The following is a 16,896-nucleotide window of genomic DNA, read 5'->3' on the forward strand; positions in this document are numbered from 1 at the left end:
GATGCCGGCGTTGGACTGGTGTGAGCACAGTAAGAAGTCTTACAACAGCAGGTTAAAGTCCAACATGTTTGTTTCAAACACTAGCTTTCAGAGCACTGCTCCTTCCTCAGGTGAATGAAGAGGTATGTATTCACCTGAGGAAGGAGCAGTGCTCCGAAAGCTAGTGTTTGAAACAAACATGTTGGAGTTTAACCTGGTGTTGTAAGACTTCTTACTAATCTTTTTTAGGACACTAAGGGCAATTTAGCATAGCCAATCTACCTAACCTGCACACCTTTGGACTGTGGAAGGAAACCGGTGCACCCGGAGGAAACCCACGCAGTCACGGGGAGAACGTGCAGACTCCGTACAGACAGTGACCCAAGCCGGGATCGAACCTGGGACCCTTAAGCTGTGAAGCAACTGTGCTAACCACTGTGCTACCGTGCTGCTATATGAGTTCACTAAGCTCCCTCATATAATCAGACTCAAAGACCACAAATTTCCCGCCAACAAGATGTTCTGGTCGAATTTGACCCGCCCACTGTTCTCCATGAGCGGGATGGGTGCACCATGAAAAATGCCATAGATTTTGGTAGGACCGGAAGATCCTGCCAATTGGCAATCTGCCTCCATTAAAGGAAACCCTGCTGCAGGGTGGGGGGGGGGGGGGGACTGAAATATTCCGGCATTGCTAGTCAGGGACCCAATATGCAGACCTTCTGAGTGAGCTGTTTCTAGAACAATCAGTCAATCCATAATGCCATGCTGACACACCATATAGCAAGTTGCACACTGAGGCTGGTAACTCAAAAGCAAGTTGTTTTAATCCGATCAAGGAAATATTTAAACAAGACTACACAAAGATTGATAGAGGTGGGGCAGACAAAGCAAAATTAACAATAGCATAATTCTTTTATTTGTTTTTTCACAAGGGTTACTTTGATAATACCTCTTTCTGACTTGCAGCTAATAACTTGTTCAAGGATAATTTGCCATAGGCGTACCTGAAGTTCAAAGAATGAATGTTCCTGTTAATATGCATTTTAACTCCAAGTGCTTTGTTGCTTATTGGGTGGCACTATTAAGGCCTAAACAATTCCAGATAAGTGGAATTACGTTAACCTGCTATTTAGAGTGAAACACGTTTATGGCCAGAATTCTTCAGATGATGGTGTCTTGTTTCCTGTCATTCAAAGAGTTGGTGAGGAACTCATTCCCTCCAACTCCGACTACCCCACGGCCAATTTACGGTCCAATGGGCATTGATTGGCTTTGGGCGGGACTTCCACCCCATACTCGGGGGCAGGCCCATCTTAGACAGCTGCCAGCCAATCCCTGAAGAAATAGCACTGTAGTGGACAGAAGAAGAAATTCAAGAAAACTTCAGAGACAAAGGGCGGGATCTACCGTCACGTTGTGCCAGAACGGGAGCATGGCGCAGCCGGTAGATGCTGAGAGAGGCCTTCCGTGGGCTTCCCGATAGCCAGTACACCACATGCCACAATGGGCAGGACCAAATCGCGCAAGCCTAAGTAGCGTTAAAACCTGCTCAACCCTAGGATTTAATCCTACTTATGCGTGCTTACCCCGGATCTATCAGGCTTGTGACATCTAACTGGCCTCCCCAGGGGGATCCCAGCCGGGCGCCATTCACTGCTAATATGGACCAGGTGGAAAGGCACCTGGGATTCTCCCAGGACATTAGAGGCCCCTAAGTGGTCAGGGACAGGGCAGGGTGGCCCTCTGGCCCTCCCCCTTGAATTTGGGCACATGGCACTGCCAAGCTGGCATAGTGGCGCTGCCTCCCAAGCACGACCAAGGTGCCTGGGTGGCACTGCAAAGCCAGCAGAAGCACTGCCAGGGTGGCACTGCCAAGGGTCAGGACCTGGGGGTCCATGCCCATGGGAAGAGCATGGGGGGTATGAAGGGTAGGGTCGTTGGGAGAGTATAAAGGGCCTCTGGAAGGATACGGGGAGGGTGAAGTGGGGGGGGGTTCTGGAAGGGGGGCCTGAAAGGTGGCATGGGAAGGCCTGAAAATTGGGGGGCCCCTCAGTGACCCACGGTGGGGTGTCATCACTTTGGGTGTGATCTTGCCCATTGGTGGGGGTGTGGAAACCCACAGGCTGACTTAGAGATCGGGGCACCCTTTCAAAATGAAGGCCCAATCTCTGAGGAGCCGGCCTGGTCAGGGAGTTCAGCTCCCCAGGAATGAAATTAATTCTCAATGTTGGTTTGACTGCGGAGAAACCCCCAGGGCCCCAAAAAGTGACTAAGTGTGTTTATATAGGGAACTTGCCCACAGAGCCGGGATGAAAGTCCCAGCAAAACCCACCACAAATGATGCTTAGAACTTTTCCGTCAGATTGCGCCCAAGTCCAGCAACGGGAAACACAGATAAATTCATGGGGCCAGCCTGCGAGGGTAGGTAGGGAAGGCCAGGGAAGATGTGGGAAGACCCGATCGGTGTCTCGGGCATAGGCTGGGGTTAAGGGAGGTCCAGAGGTCACTGGACCTTAAGGTTGGGGGGGGGGGGGGGGGGGGGGGGGGGGGGGAGGTGCCTGACTTCAGAGGGACTTCTGATGGAGGCACCTCCCATCCACCCTTCATGGTGAAGATGTAATTTTGTTTTATTTTCCGCTTCCCCTACGGATCTTCCTGGTAGCCTAAAACAATCCCCCTCACTGGTGTGGGAGTGTAAAATTCCAGCCTATGTTTTGCATATTTAAAGTTGTGGCCTGCTGTATCCAGGAAAGGAAAAATGAAATTCCTAAGCCTAGCATGAATCCCAACTATTTCAGTTGAGTTGAAAAGTATTTGTGAATAATTCAGTGGAGGTAGTTTGAGGCTAAGTGAAATACCCTGACCCAACCTTTGAAGAGAATCAGTTATGCGCTTGCAAGCCAAGTGTGAGTAGCAGAGTCACAGATCTTTTGTTAACCCATCCACTGCCTTCATTGCATTTAATAATTTGATTGGAGCTATAAAATGTGTCACAAACTGATGGCTGGGATGAACCTGGAATGTTTACTGGCTTTACCACAGGATTTTTACACAGGATTTAGGATTGTACACATGTATGAAAATCTGGGTAATGAGCACATGTGTAATGATCAGACTTTCTGTTAAAAGACTCATCTCAGAGGATGAAACCCAATAACGCTCATCCAATCAATTGCCACTTCACTCCCTGCAGAATCTAACTTCAATTTCATTCCCACAGGTAGAGAGCTCGCAGGAAAGGACAGTTTATTTTGACATTTGATTTATAATCTGTGAAGCATGTAATATTTTAATGGAATTTCCTGAGATGTAAATATATTCGTATTACTACATGGCTTATATAAAGTGAGCATTCAGATGAATTGAGACAGTGGAGTTTTGAAATGCATTCCTAAAGTACTGTGCAATATGTGTAGAAAAAAATGTTGCAGTGCATTTTATTTGGGATAAGAGAGGTGAGGATAGAAATTGGTCCTAGTTGCAGCAATGAAACTTCTAGCTATGAATCAAGTGGGAAATAAAAATGCTAAATATGATAACGAGGGTTTGAATACCTATCACAAGACATTGGGCCCTGAATGGATGAGGCCTCATCCCTGTAATGCTCAGGTTTGTGGGCCCTCGTTAAGATGCAGCTTGGCCTCCCCTGGAAATGTGTGTGAGTTTGTTTTATAGTGTGGCGATGTCAGAAGCAGAACTCCAGCTCGTTGTCAGCCATGGTCTATTTGGTCAAAAGTCTGTGGGTTTGAGTCCCACAAAATTGCAGGCTGGCTCTCCAGTGCAACTGAGGGAGTACTGCGTTGGTGTAGGTGTGCCATCTTTCAGATGAGACGTAAAACTGAGGTCCCATTTATCCCGAGGTTAAAAAATCCCATAGCACTTTAAAGAAGATTAGGATAGTTATTCCCCAGTGTCATTACTAATATTTATCCCCCAAGCAACAGCAGAAAAACTTATTGGGGTGGATTATCCAGGGTGGTAAAAGAAAGAGGAAATAGCAGAGCAGCCCCAACCCCCGCCCGCCCCAGCCCACACTCATTTTATGAACTGCGCCCCCCCCCCACCTTTGCCTTTAAATACATAAACTTCAACCCATATTGTCTGGTCACCATCACATTGCTGTCTGTGGGAACTTTCTATGCACAAATCATGTTATCAGATTTATTGGAGTTCTTTGATGGAGTCATGTGTGCCGTGGACGAAGAGGAACCAGTGGAAATACTGCACTTAGATCTCCAGAAGGCATTTGATGAGGTGCCGAATCAAAGATTATTGTGGAAAATAAAAGCTCATGGTGCAGGAGGTAACATATTGATATGAATAGAAGATTAGCTAACTAACAGGAAACATAGTTAGTGTAAATGGGCCACTTTTTGGTTGGCAGGATGTGATGAGTGGTATGCCACAGATATCAGTGCTGGGCCCTTAACATTTTACGCTTTATATAAATGACTTGGATGAAGGGACCCAAGGTATGGAAGTGAAATTTGCTGACAACGTAAATATAGGTAAAAAGAGGATATAAGAATCTTAACAAAACAATGCAGATAAGTTAAGCAAGGACAAAGATCTGGCAAACAGAGGATGATGTACACAAATTTGAAATTGTCCATTTTGGCAGGAAGAATAACAAAGAAACGTATTATCTAAACAGTGAGCGATTGCAGAGCTTTGAGATTCCAAGGGATCTCGGTGTCCCCGTGTATGAATTATAATGCAGTGAGAGCAAATAATTAAGAAAACTAAATTTAAAAATTCTGATTTGTTGTGAGAGGAATTGTTTTGAAAAGGGGTTCTATGGAGTACTGGTTAGACCACGGAGTGGATTCTCCATTTTCTGATGCCATGATCGCGATTCCCGATCGGGTGGAGCATGGAGTATCCCCTGAGAAACGGGTTTGGTGTTGCAATGCTCTAATCATCTGCCAGTGGCTTCTGCGTGCTACCCACCCCAAGCCGGTGGTAATTTCCATCTATTCCAAGTTAATTAACAGGATGGAAGCCCTCCCCCCACAACGGAAATCCTGCCCCTCCACCCCACTGACAAATAGGAGCATTCTTCCCCCACCACGGGAATAACGAGTCACCCCCTCACCTCCCCACTGTAGGCATGAGGGTGACCTGTCCTCTCCAACTGACCCTCCCCATCAGAGACCCTCCCCATCAGAGCCCCTCCCCCACAAAAGACCTCGGGCACGATTCTCCGACCCCCACGCCGGGTGGGAGAATCGCGGGAGTGCCGGGCGATACACGCCACGCCGCCCTGGCACCCGCACACGATTCTCTCCCCCCCCCCCCCCCCCCCCCCCCCAAAGCTGCGTGTCGTGTTTTACGACAGGCCGCTCGGAGAATCGTCGCTCGCCGTTTCTAATGGTCGAGTGGTGATTCTCGGGCCCGGATGGGCCGAGCGGCCTGCCCAATATGACCGGTTCACGCCGGCGCCAACCACACCTGGTTGCTGACGGCGTGAATAGCGTGTGAACACTGCGTGTGGGGCCTGTGGGGGGGGGGGGGATCGAGCCCCAGGGGGGTGCTCAGGAGGGGTCTGTTCCACGATCGGTGCCCACGCACTCTTTTCCCTCCGCCGCCCCGCAAGATCACTCCGACATGTCTTGCGGGGCACCGCGGGGAGGACGGCAACCGCACATGCGGGGGTTGGCACCGGCCAACTTGCGCATGCGCGGGTGATGTCATTTACGCGCCGCCGCTTTGACGTGGGCGCCAAGGTCCGGCACGCTTAATTGATGCGGCGCGCGTAATTGACGTGGCGTGCGTAATTGACGCGGCGCCGCTCCTCGCCACTTGTGGTGGGAGAATAGGGGGTGAGGAGCGACCTCCGACGCCGGAGTGAAACACTCCGGTTTTCATTCCAGCGTCGGCACTTTGTCTCCCTTTGGGAGAATTGCGCCGCTCATCTTTGACAGCAGGGGCAGGATTAGCATTGGGGGGGGGGTAGGGGGACATCTCAACATGGCGTTCCAATGCCGCGATTCTGACGGAATCTGGCAAATTCTCCACCATGCATATATTTGTATGGTTAAGGAGCGAGACTCTCACTTAGTGCCAAAGGAATCAAGTCCCGATTTTTTGCACTTATTTTCCAGAATTGAGAATCCAGGTCCACATCTGGAATATTGTGTAGTGTATTAATCACCTTATTTACGGAAAGATGTAAATGTATTAGAAGCAGCTTCGCAAAAGTTTACTAGAATAATACCAGGAATGGGTGGGCTATCTTAAGAGGAAAGGTTGAACAGGTTAAGTTTGTATACTCTGGAGTTTAGAAGAGCAAGAGTTGACTTGATTGAAATCTTTAAGCTCCTGAGGGGTCTTGACAGGATAGATATGGAGAGGATGTTTCCTCTTGTGGGAGAATCTAGAAATAGGGGTCGCTGTTTAAAAATAAGTGGTTGCTCATTTAAGACCGAGATGTGGAGAATTTTTTTCTCTGAGGGTGGTGAGTCTTTAGAACTCTCTTCCTCAAAAGGCAATGGAAGCTGAGTCTTCAATTGAATATTTTTAAGGCAGAGCTAAATAGATTCTTGATAAACAAGGGGGTGAAAGGTTAGCGGGGGTAGGCAGGAATGTGGGGTTGAGGTTCCAATCAGATCAGCCATGACCTTATTGAATGACAGAGCAAGCTCGAAGGGCCGAGTGGCCTACTTCTGTTCCTAACTCATATTTTGTATGTATATAAATTGGCAGCCAGGTTTTCTACATTACACCAGTGAGTACAAATGAGAAATTGCTTCATTGACTATAAAGTGCTTTGGATCGTCCATGGCCATGAAAGGTCCAACATAAATGCTAACTTTTATTACTTTCCTGGCTCCAAGTCTTTCTCCAGGCTGCTTCCAATTACGATCATCATCTTTTTAATAATAACTTCATTGCAATGTTAATGTAAGCCTTCTTGTGACAATAATAAAGATTATTATTATTCCCCTCTCCCACCCACCAACATAACTACCTCCACCCAGGGGCTTTTCCAAAGCACAACTGGACTCAGCAGATCACTCTGAATATTTAGGTGCAGCACAAGGACCAGTTTCTTGTGGTCCTCAGACTGTAGTCTTTGGGTACATACATTTTTCCCTGCTACAATGTACCCCATTAAAGCAGCCTGAACGAATTTCTGGGTGTCTGAGTGAATTATTATTCCCCTGTACCACTCTTTGTTTTAACCACCCGAGTAACCTTCCATCTGCCTTACTTTAACAAGATCTCAACGATAATAAAAGGAGAAGGCCATTAATTCCATCGCTTTTACCCATCGAGCAAGACATTCCCTCACTGAGGCATCCAATCAATTCTGAAATTATTGCAGGCATTTCACCTCAACTGCTCGATCCAGGAATCCATTCTATGCATTGATCATTCCTAGTCTTATGAATTTTGTCATATCAGCCCTAAATTTGATACTGAATAGTTTGAGTCTTTATGGCTCGTCATACATTCACAATTTAGTTTTAAGTAATTTTCCTGATATATTTTTTCATACCATTTACCATATTGCATTTCCTCTCTGATCAACATATCGTGGAGAGATTCATGAAAATGAATGAGCCAGTTGGCAGAGAGCCATTAAAGAAAATCATTAATTTCCTTAAACGAGTAGATAAAAGTGGTCTTGCATATTGTGCTTTATTTTTCATTCCACTCAATTATTTGACCAATGTCCCTTTGAATTTGTGTACAAGTTGGTGTATAGTTCAAAATGCTCTATCCAGGAGTCCATTCCATGTATCAACCATTTCTTGGGTGAAGAATTTCCTGTTAACAGCCCTAAATTTGCGACCGAATAGTTTGAGCCTGTGACCCCTTGTCATACATTCGAAGTCTAGTTCAAAGCAATTTTCCTGATTTATCTTTTTCTATACCATTTGCTGTGCTCAGTATCTAAACTAGGTTTTGCATGTGGGAGCCTGAAATTCCTAGGTTAGGGAAAGATGAAAAAAGTGGGGGCTGGAATTTTGTGGCACGGCACAAAGGATTTCCAAGGCGCGATGGCCCGACGCCAACGTAAAAAAAGGCGCGAACCACACCGGGGTAGGGCCGACTGGAAGGTGCGGAATACTCCGCACTTCCGGGGGCTAGGCCGGTGGCAGAGGGGTTGGCGCCGCGCCAGCCGGCACCGAAGGGACTGCGTGAGTTAGCGCATGTGCAGAACTGCCGGTGTGGTTCAGCGCATGCGCAGACCGGCTGGTGTATTCTGGCGCATGCGCAGCGGGTCGTCTTCTCCGCACTGGCCATGGCAGAGCCCTATAGGGGCTGGTGCGGAAGGAAGAAGTGCCCTACAGCACAGGCCCACCCATAGATCGGTGGGCCCCGATTGCGGGCCAGGCCACCATGGGGCCCCCCCACCCGGGGTTGGATCGCCCCACGCCCTCCCGAGGACCGCACCAGCCAACGTATCTGCCAGGTCCCGCCGTGTGGGACCATGTCCAATCCATGCCGGTGGGACTGGCCAGAAACCGACGGCCTCTCAGCCCATTGGGGCCCGGAGAATTGCTGGGGGGGGGGGGGGGGGGGGGTGCTGCCAATGGCCCCCGACCGGCGCGGCGTGATCCTGCCCCCGGTTGAAAACCAGTGCCGGGGAATACGGCGGGGCGGGATTCACGCCGCCTCCGAGGATTCTCCGACCCGGAGGGAGGTGGGAGAATCCCGCCCCAGTTGTCATCTTTGTGCAGGCAAATGGGCAAAATTCCATCTAAGGTGGCACCAGAAGCTAGTTGCCTGCTGACCCCCACCCCCAAGCATGTGCTGCCACCACATCAAGAGAGATGGGGACTTCGTAAGCTATGCCCTCTAACTTCTTCTAAGGCCCAAATGGACTCACACCCGCTGAGGGATGGTCTCAATCCCAATAGAACCCTCCGAAAACACTGAAGTTTCTGACAACTATTAAAAGATTGTGCCTTTTAGCTGAAACCAGAATCCTTGAAGGTCTCATCACTTACCAAATTAACGTCCATTTTCTCCCATTTGAATCTTCAATTGGCTTGTTGCCCCTTCCACAACATTGGAATGGTCCTCGTCAAAAAGCTTAGTGGAATTATCTAGTTATTGTCGCTCGTTATCCTGTTTGACCTCAATGCAGTCTTCCACCACAAAAATCTAACTCCAGTGTCTCTCCTCTGTTGTCCAATGGGACAGTGCTTGCTCGGTTCCACTCTAATTTATCCAATCACAGCCAAAGCATCTCTGCCATTTTTTTTCCAACCCCCACACAGCCACTTGTGTAGGTCCTTAAGGTCCATCCTTGGTCCCTTTCTCTTTATGTACAGGTTTTTTCTTTGCATCCTCATAGAGTCATAGAACGGAATTTTCCCATTTTCAGACTTAAATGTGGTGGCGGAAAGCGCTGGCAATGCCAAACGCAATCCTGCGACAGATTCGTAGCCTTAATAATTAGACACCGGCAAGTTCCCCTCTGACTCTTCTTCCACCCACCCACAGCTGATCGTAGACTCCCTACAGTGCAGAAGGAGGTAATTCGGCCCATCGAGTCTGCACCGACCTTCTGCAAAAGCCCCATCATATCCCCGTATCCCGGTAACCCCACCTAACCTTTTGGATACAAAGGACAATTTAGGATGGCCAATCCACCTAACCTGCACATCTTTGGACTGTGAGAGGAAATCGGAGCATCCGGAGGAAACCCACGCAGCCACGGGAAAAAGTGCAAACTCCACACAGACAGTCACCCGAGGCCGGAATTGAACCTGGGTCCCTGGTGAAGCAGCAGTGCTAACCACTGTGCCGTTGGGTCTGAAGGTCCAGGTGCCATATTTAAATATCAATGTAGCACACTCATATAGTTCTCTCTAGCCCAGAGGGAAAAGCCCAGCAGCCTTGAGGAGAAGTCAGTTCCTTGATTCAACCACCTTCCTCTCATGAGCTCACCACTTGCGAGGTGGCCATGCCCCACTTAGACCTCTACCCACCATCTTTGGAGTCTCCATCCATCCCCTTCTAGTAAATGAAGGGGTATCCCTTTGACTCCCTTGTTCATGAGGTTTTCATGCAGGCTTATTGGGATCCAGCTTCCCTCCTCTTGGTCTTCCCCCTGCCTTCCATTGTTTGTCTTCTACAGCACCTTCTTGAACTTTTGCCTGCCATCATGAGCCCTCACACTGTACGCCCCTCCTTGCGCAGTCCTCAATCCACATTGTCACCATTGTCTTTGTTAGATATGAAGGGAGATGGGCGAACCCAGTACTCCCAAACCCCAGGCACAGCGCTGAACCAAGACAATGTCACAGGAGGGTCCATAGGTCCAGCAGTACAGTACTGTCCATGAAGACCAGCTTGGCATGGAAGTGGAGAACTGGTATGCCCAGGCGGCGTGGTGAACAGCACATCAGGAACCGTGCAACGGCATGGCAGCAAAATTTTATGGCCTTTACCTCGAAGTCTAATGGCGAACTGAGGACCACTTTGTGTACGCCACTCTTTAGCAATCGGGTTTGACGCACCATGGTTTTCTGTTGGTGTGTGAAGATTGGAAGGCCCAACTGTGCATTGGTGGGCAGTTGTTTTAATGAGCATTCATGGCATGGAAGTGAATGTAAATGGCATTCGCACCACCTGCTAGTGGAAAGAGCACCCTGCCATTAACTCACCATTGGGAGAATTGCAATGTAATTTTCCGCTGGTGGATTTCCAACTCTTTAGCTCTTGCAAGATTTTTGGGTGGGTTGGGAGAATTCTGCTCATACATCTGCAAACATGGGGATCAGCTTTCACAAGAACACATATCAAGTTTATTTTTACCTTTTGGCCATCTTTACCTCTCCCTCTCATTCCCTCCGAATCACCTCCCGACCCCTCCACTGCATTTGGAATGTCCAGTATCCAGTCCTGAATGAGTCACAATTCTCTCCAGCTGAAGATTGAGAGGACGAAAACAATCATGCCTCTGCCACAAACGCTATACTGATATCGAATTCCTGTGGAATTTCAGATTCTTTGCCTGTGATTTGCTATTGTACAACTCACAGGGTGCACTCCGAGCACAAATTCTACAATTATGTTGTGTGGACATTTAACTTCAGTTTCATTTCAAAAACAGGTAAACTCATTTTCTAATAGCGCGGCTGAAATATGCTTTTGTATATTAAGGGTTCGGGCGGCACAGTGGTGCAGTGGTTAGCACTGCTGCCTCACGGTGCTGAGGACCCGGGTTTGATCCTGGTCCCGTGTCACTGTCCGTTTGGAGTTTGCACATTCGCCATGTGTCTGCGTGGGTCTTACCCTCATAACCCAAAAAAATGTACAGGGTAGTTCAATTAGCCACGCTAAATTGCCCCTTCATTGGAAAAACAGAATTGGATACTCTAATTTATTTTTTAAAGTTTATCTTAAGCGTTCTCAGAACAACTTAGGTGGGTTCAAGAGCAGCTTAAAATAATCAATGGGGAATTCTTGGCAAATATATTAATTATTGATTTTAAAGGAAGTGGTGACATGAGAAGGAGGGTGCAAACCCTGGTCACACAATGCAAACATAAAAGAAATCTACTTACCCCTACTCTAGCTTCAATAATTATTTCAATGCAAAGTCTTACTAATGGGTACAAAATCTAAATGATTGATTGAAAACTCAGGCAAATTAAATGTTTTTCTTTGAAGTAGTGTATTAATTGTCACTATCATCATTGACTTTTAACCCTTGTACACACCATTTCGTAATGCCTTATTATTCCATTACCTGGCATTGAACACAAGTGCAGGATCAGTGACAAAATGAAAACATTTCCACTTCGCCAACATACCTTATTGGAGTCATAGGTCAATGCTGGAGTAGCTGATTCACTGGTCATGTTCTCATTTGATCTATTTCCCCTAATTGCATTCAACTAAGTGATCAGAGTTAGACAAAAACACAATTAAATATAGATTTATTTAAATTAAAAAGAATTCCGAGTAAATATTTCATATATCAGGAACCTGCCGTTTTCCCCAGCTGATATCAATAGAAATAAATGCATATTTGCTGAAAAGCATCAACTCTCCAGGCATTATACTGTAATGATATTGTGCTGAAATCTTCCTTCTCTGTAACTATTTCTTTCTTGTCATAGAAATCTATTGAACAGCTTCTTCCTGGAACGCTCATGTGCACTGAAGGAAGAGCTTGCTTTGCACATCTAACAGTTTTGTACCAGGGAAGAAAACTGTTTAGAAATGTCTCATATTCCATAATGTCAACCTGCACTGGGATTCCAATATCTCTAAAGAGAAATTAGACCAACTAGATTGCTCTCAATTTGCTCTCAGCACAGTTCTAAAGAAGCTACAGTTGGCATCCAATAAGATCCATGTAGTTATGTGCATCAATATTTGGGTCAGACGCCCTTGTTTCATTCACTGCTAGACTTTGAAATTCCCTTTTGCAATTGCATTATACTGACCACATATTACCCCATCAGGCCAATTAATGCTCACCCTATCTGATAGATAGTAATAATTCAGGCACCATCATCATCCTAAATGCTATTACTGCTAACTTCAGGAGAGGATGGCATCATTCAGTGGATAACTTAATCTCCCTCCCCTCTGCTATATCACAATGTCCGTAAGAACATATGACTCTATGGGCTGACAAAAGATCATTTGAATTCAAGGTTACGAACTTCCTTCACCGCCTTAATACCTTTAATCTTCAGTAGCTGTGACTGTCAGAAGATTTATCAATTTCCCTTTTGAAATTTATAAACCTTCTTCTTCCAATATCTTCATGATATCTCTGCCACATTTTCTCCATCTTATGCATGAATATTTTAACTGTATTCAATTTCTTTTCATTAAAATTTGCTTTAACATTGAACATCCCGTGGGATCCAGTTATCTGTTCCCTTGAAGAGGTTAAATACCTCAGTATGGAAACTTACAAAATGCCTTCTTTCCACCTTCTTTGCAGCAGAAACGTATGTTTCCACTTCTCAATGCCCTTCTTTGAGGTTTCTCTAGGTCAACCCACGGTCTACAGAATGGAACACTCTACATAAGGTGTGGTGTTCCAGTACTTTGCACAAATTGATTCCCTTGAGCTACACAATCTTATGTAAAGTGTTCTGTTCTGTACACCGTGGGGTTGACCTAGAGAAAACTCAAAGAAGGGCATTGAGAAGGTGGGCAGTTCTAACGTGCAGAAGCCCAGCTTTCCAGCAGGCTATCTTCACCTAATTACTAAAGATGCAGACGCAATGACATAGAAATATAGACATAGAAAACAGGAGCAGGAGAGGAGACCATTCAGCCCTTCCAGCCTGCTCCACCATTTATTATGATCATGGCTGATTATCCAACTCAATAGCCTTATCCCGTTTTCCTCCCATATCCTTTGATCGCTTTCACCTTAAGCGCTATATCTAAATGGTTCTTGAAAACGTACAATGTTTTGGCCTCAACTACTTCCTGTGGTAATGAATTCCACAGGCCGATCACTCTCTGGGTGAAGAAATTTCTTCTCATCTCTGTCATAAATAGTCTACCCCGTATCTTGAGACTGTGACTCCTGGTTCTGGACACACTCACCATCGGGAACATCCTTCCTGTATTTACCCTGTCTAGTCCTGTTAGAATTTTGTAGCTTTCTATGAGATTCCCCTCATTCTTCTGAAGTCCAGCAGATACAATCCGAACCAATTCAATCTCTCCTCTTATGTTAGTCCTGCCATCCCAGGAATCAGTCTGGTAAACCATTGATGCACTGCCTCTGGAGCAAGAACATCTTTCCGCAGATAAAGAGACTAAAACTGCACACAATGTTTCAGGTGTGGCCTCACCAAGGCCCCATATAATTGCAGCAAGACATCCCTGATTCTGTACTGGAATGCTGTCGCTATGAAGGACAGTAAGAAGTCTTACAACACCAGGTTAAAGTCCAACAGGTTTGTTTCAAACACGAGCTTTCGGAGCACGGCTCCTTCTTCAGGTGAATGAATGAACGGCTCCTTGATTCACCTGAAGAAGGAGCCGTGCTCCGAAAGCTCGTGTTTGAAACAAACCTGTTGGACTTTAACCTGGTGTTGTAAGACTTCTTACTGTGCTCACCCCAGTCCAACGCCGGCATCTCCACATCATGGCTATGAAGGACAACATACCTTTTGCCTTCTTTACCGCCTGCTATACCTGCATGCTTACCTTCAGTGACTGGTATATGAGGACGCCCAGGTCTTAACACTTTTGTGCACTGTGCATAGCTACTCCACTGGATTTCTGGAAATGGTCTTAATTATGTACTCTTATCAATGGCGGGACTTAACACGCGTCCGCCCTGTGTTTCACGGCAGCGGGAGAAGACCCACCATTGGCAAACAGCGAGATCTTCTGGTCTCGCCATTTTTAATAAGGTGTTGAATGCACCCCTTGACGCCGGGACACCCATGGCGAGGGGGCTGCGCCATCGGTGGAACCAGAGGATCCCACTAGCATGAACGACTGGGAAGCCACGCTGGATTGGATTAGGCCTCTTGTTAGGAGCTTGCATTGCTGTAGACCGTAATGTCTGGTCAAATCTGGAAGTCTCACTTTTAGCGATTTTTAACTAACTGGTCTCTCTCAGACACTAAAAAAAAATCGATTGTGTATCCTTTCTGAGATTTTAATTGCCTCTTTCTCGGTGATGCCTGATGTTTAGCAGTGATGATTATTGTTAAAGAATGCACTGCAGGATTCAATTTAGAAATGTGGCTCCACAAACCATTCCTCAGTAGGAAGAGTCAGGGAAGCAGTAATGTTCAATACATTTGTTTATGATTAGGAATTAAAGTAGTGGTTAGAGCCGCACACTATTCATAACTACTGGGATACTGCAGAAAATTATAAATAGCATTCAATCAGCACAAACATTTTCATTTGATTATATGCAGTAAATGAATGAGGTTTTTATTCTGTTTTGTGTTTTTGGGGATAGAAATTCCTCTGTGTGCTATATTTACCAAATTGATTAACGTGTTTGGGTGAAATTCTTCTGTTCGTTATTTCAATGAAGATGCTAACTTCGTTTTTAAAAATTGGGTTAATTAATTATTAAAACTATGATGAAAGCAATTATTCTAAGATCACAAAATAAAAGAAATATGATGAAGTGTTTTATTTTTTTTTAAATTCAAAGGCTAAAACAGTCTAAAATCTCTTGTGTGAGCAACTCTTCAAAATCATAATTTATGGTTCAGTGGGTGAACATTTAGAATTAAGGGTTAATCACCGTCAGCCTGGATTTGTTAAAGGAAAGTTGTGTTTGGCAAATTTAATAAGAGTATTTTTGGCAAAGTGATCATGTGTGGGTAAAGGTGATATATATGGGGTGGGAATCTCTGTTTCTCAGACTAAGTGTTGACGCCGATGCAGGACTTGTGGACTTTCACAACAGCAAAACAGGTGCTGAACCTGGATCGATTCATTGATTCCAATGAAAAATGGTGTGGGATTCGCTGCGTCTCTGATTGACACTTGGGAGGCTGACAAGCTGCAGCTGCATATACACACTTCATTCCCCCCACACACAATCCCAGACAACAATATGGCACTGGTTGTGCTGGAGCACGCCCATACTGCTGATGGGTCGGCTGGGGCCAGAGGCACCTAGGGGGGTGGCCTGGGGGGGGCCACCTATATGACCAGTGGTTTTAAGTTCATATTTGGTAGTCAGCGGTGTGCACAGGTGTATGTCTGCCTTGTCAGTTGTGGCAATGGTGTTTCATGCCTGCCCATCCTGACCCCCACAGCCCACCTTCTCGACACACCCGGTACTCGCCTTGGCCCTGACAGAAGCCCCCTAGCCAGCGGCACAACTGTCATCAAACTATGGCAATGTTCGACACTTTCTGTTTCCCCTCTCTCACCCTCAGCAGCCACAACGCTAGTTTCAAGTGAACTGCGCCGTTGGGGGCTCGGCCTATCGGAGGCAGAGCATCCCAGAGGCCCCGGAGAACACCGGGTTGGGCCCGCTAATGACATGCAAACGGTGTTCACTGTATGTGCATTCTGGACCGCATTAATGGCGCTGTCGAGGTGACGGAGAATTGCGATTTGGTGTCTAATCGGCGCCAGCCGCGATTCTGGCGTCGGAACCGAATCTCCGCCCAATCGTGTTTCCCAGATTTTGGCGTCAGCCACCAGAGAATCCTGCCCATGGATTTTCATAAGATGTTTGACAAAAGGTGTCACAAGAATTATTACAAAAATTATCTCATATCATATATATCATATAATTTACAGTGCAGAAGGAGGCCATTCGGCCCATCGAGTCTGCACCGGCTCTTGGAAAGAGCTCCCTACCAAGGTCAACACCTCCACCCTATCCCCATAACCCAGTAACCCCACCCAACACTAAGGGCAATTTTGGACACTAATGAGAATTTATCATGGCCAATCCACCCAACCTGCACACCTTTGGACTGTGAGAGGAAACCGGAGCACCCGGAGGAAACTCATGCACACACGGGGAGGATGTGCAGACCCCGCACAGACAGTGACCCAAGCCGTAATCGAACCTGGGACCCTGGAGCTGTGAAGCAATTGTGCTATCCACAATGCTACCATGGTGCCCTATGGGGTAATAGGAAATGCAGGAAGGAGTACAAAGTTAGGTGAGTGAAGCAAAAAGGTTAGGTGGCCAATTCTCAGTTACACGAAGCGTTGAAAGTGGTGTGGCCCAGATTTCAATGCTGGAAGTGGCATTCCCAGTATCAAGAGATGATCTGAACTTGGACATAGGGAACGTAATTGAATATATTCTGACAACACAAAAATAACGAGGATATGCAACAAGTGAATTAGATTGAAAATAAATTCAGAGAGGAAAGCTGGACTGAAAAATGACAGATGTAAATTCATGTGGTTAGGTTTACCGTGATCTGTAGATATTGCTTTGTTGTTACAGATCACACCCTGTGTCCTTTC

General features: G+C 46.4%; 1 protein-coding gene across 1 annotated transcript in view; it reads left to right on the forward strand.

Moving 5' to 3' along the window:
* The window catches only part of sox6 (SRY-box transcription factor 6), a 757,998-nt gene that overhangs the window by 684,235 nt on the left and 56,867 nt on the right, over nt 1-16,896 (forward strand).

Source organism: Scyliorhinus canicula, chromosome 9 (assembly GCF_902713615.1).
Source record: "Scyliorhinus canicula chromosome 9, sScyCan1.1, whole genome shotgun sequence".
NCBI classification, from domain to species: domain Eukaryota; kingdom Metazoa; phylum Chordata; class Chondrichthyes; order Carcharhiniformes; family Scyliorhinidae; genus Scyliorhinus; species Scyliorhinus canicula.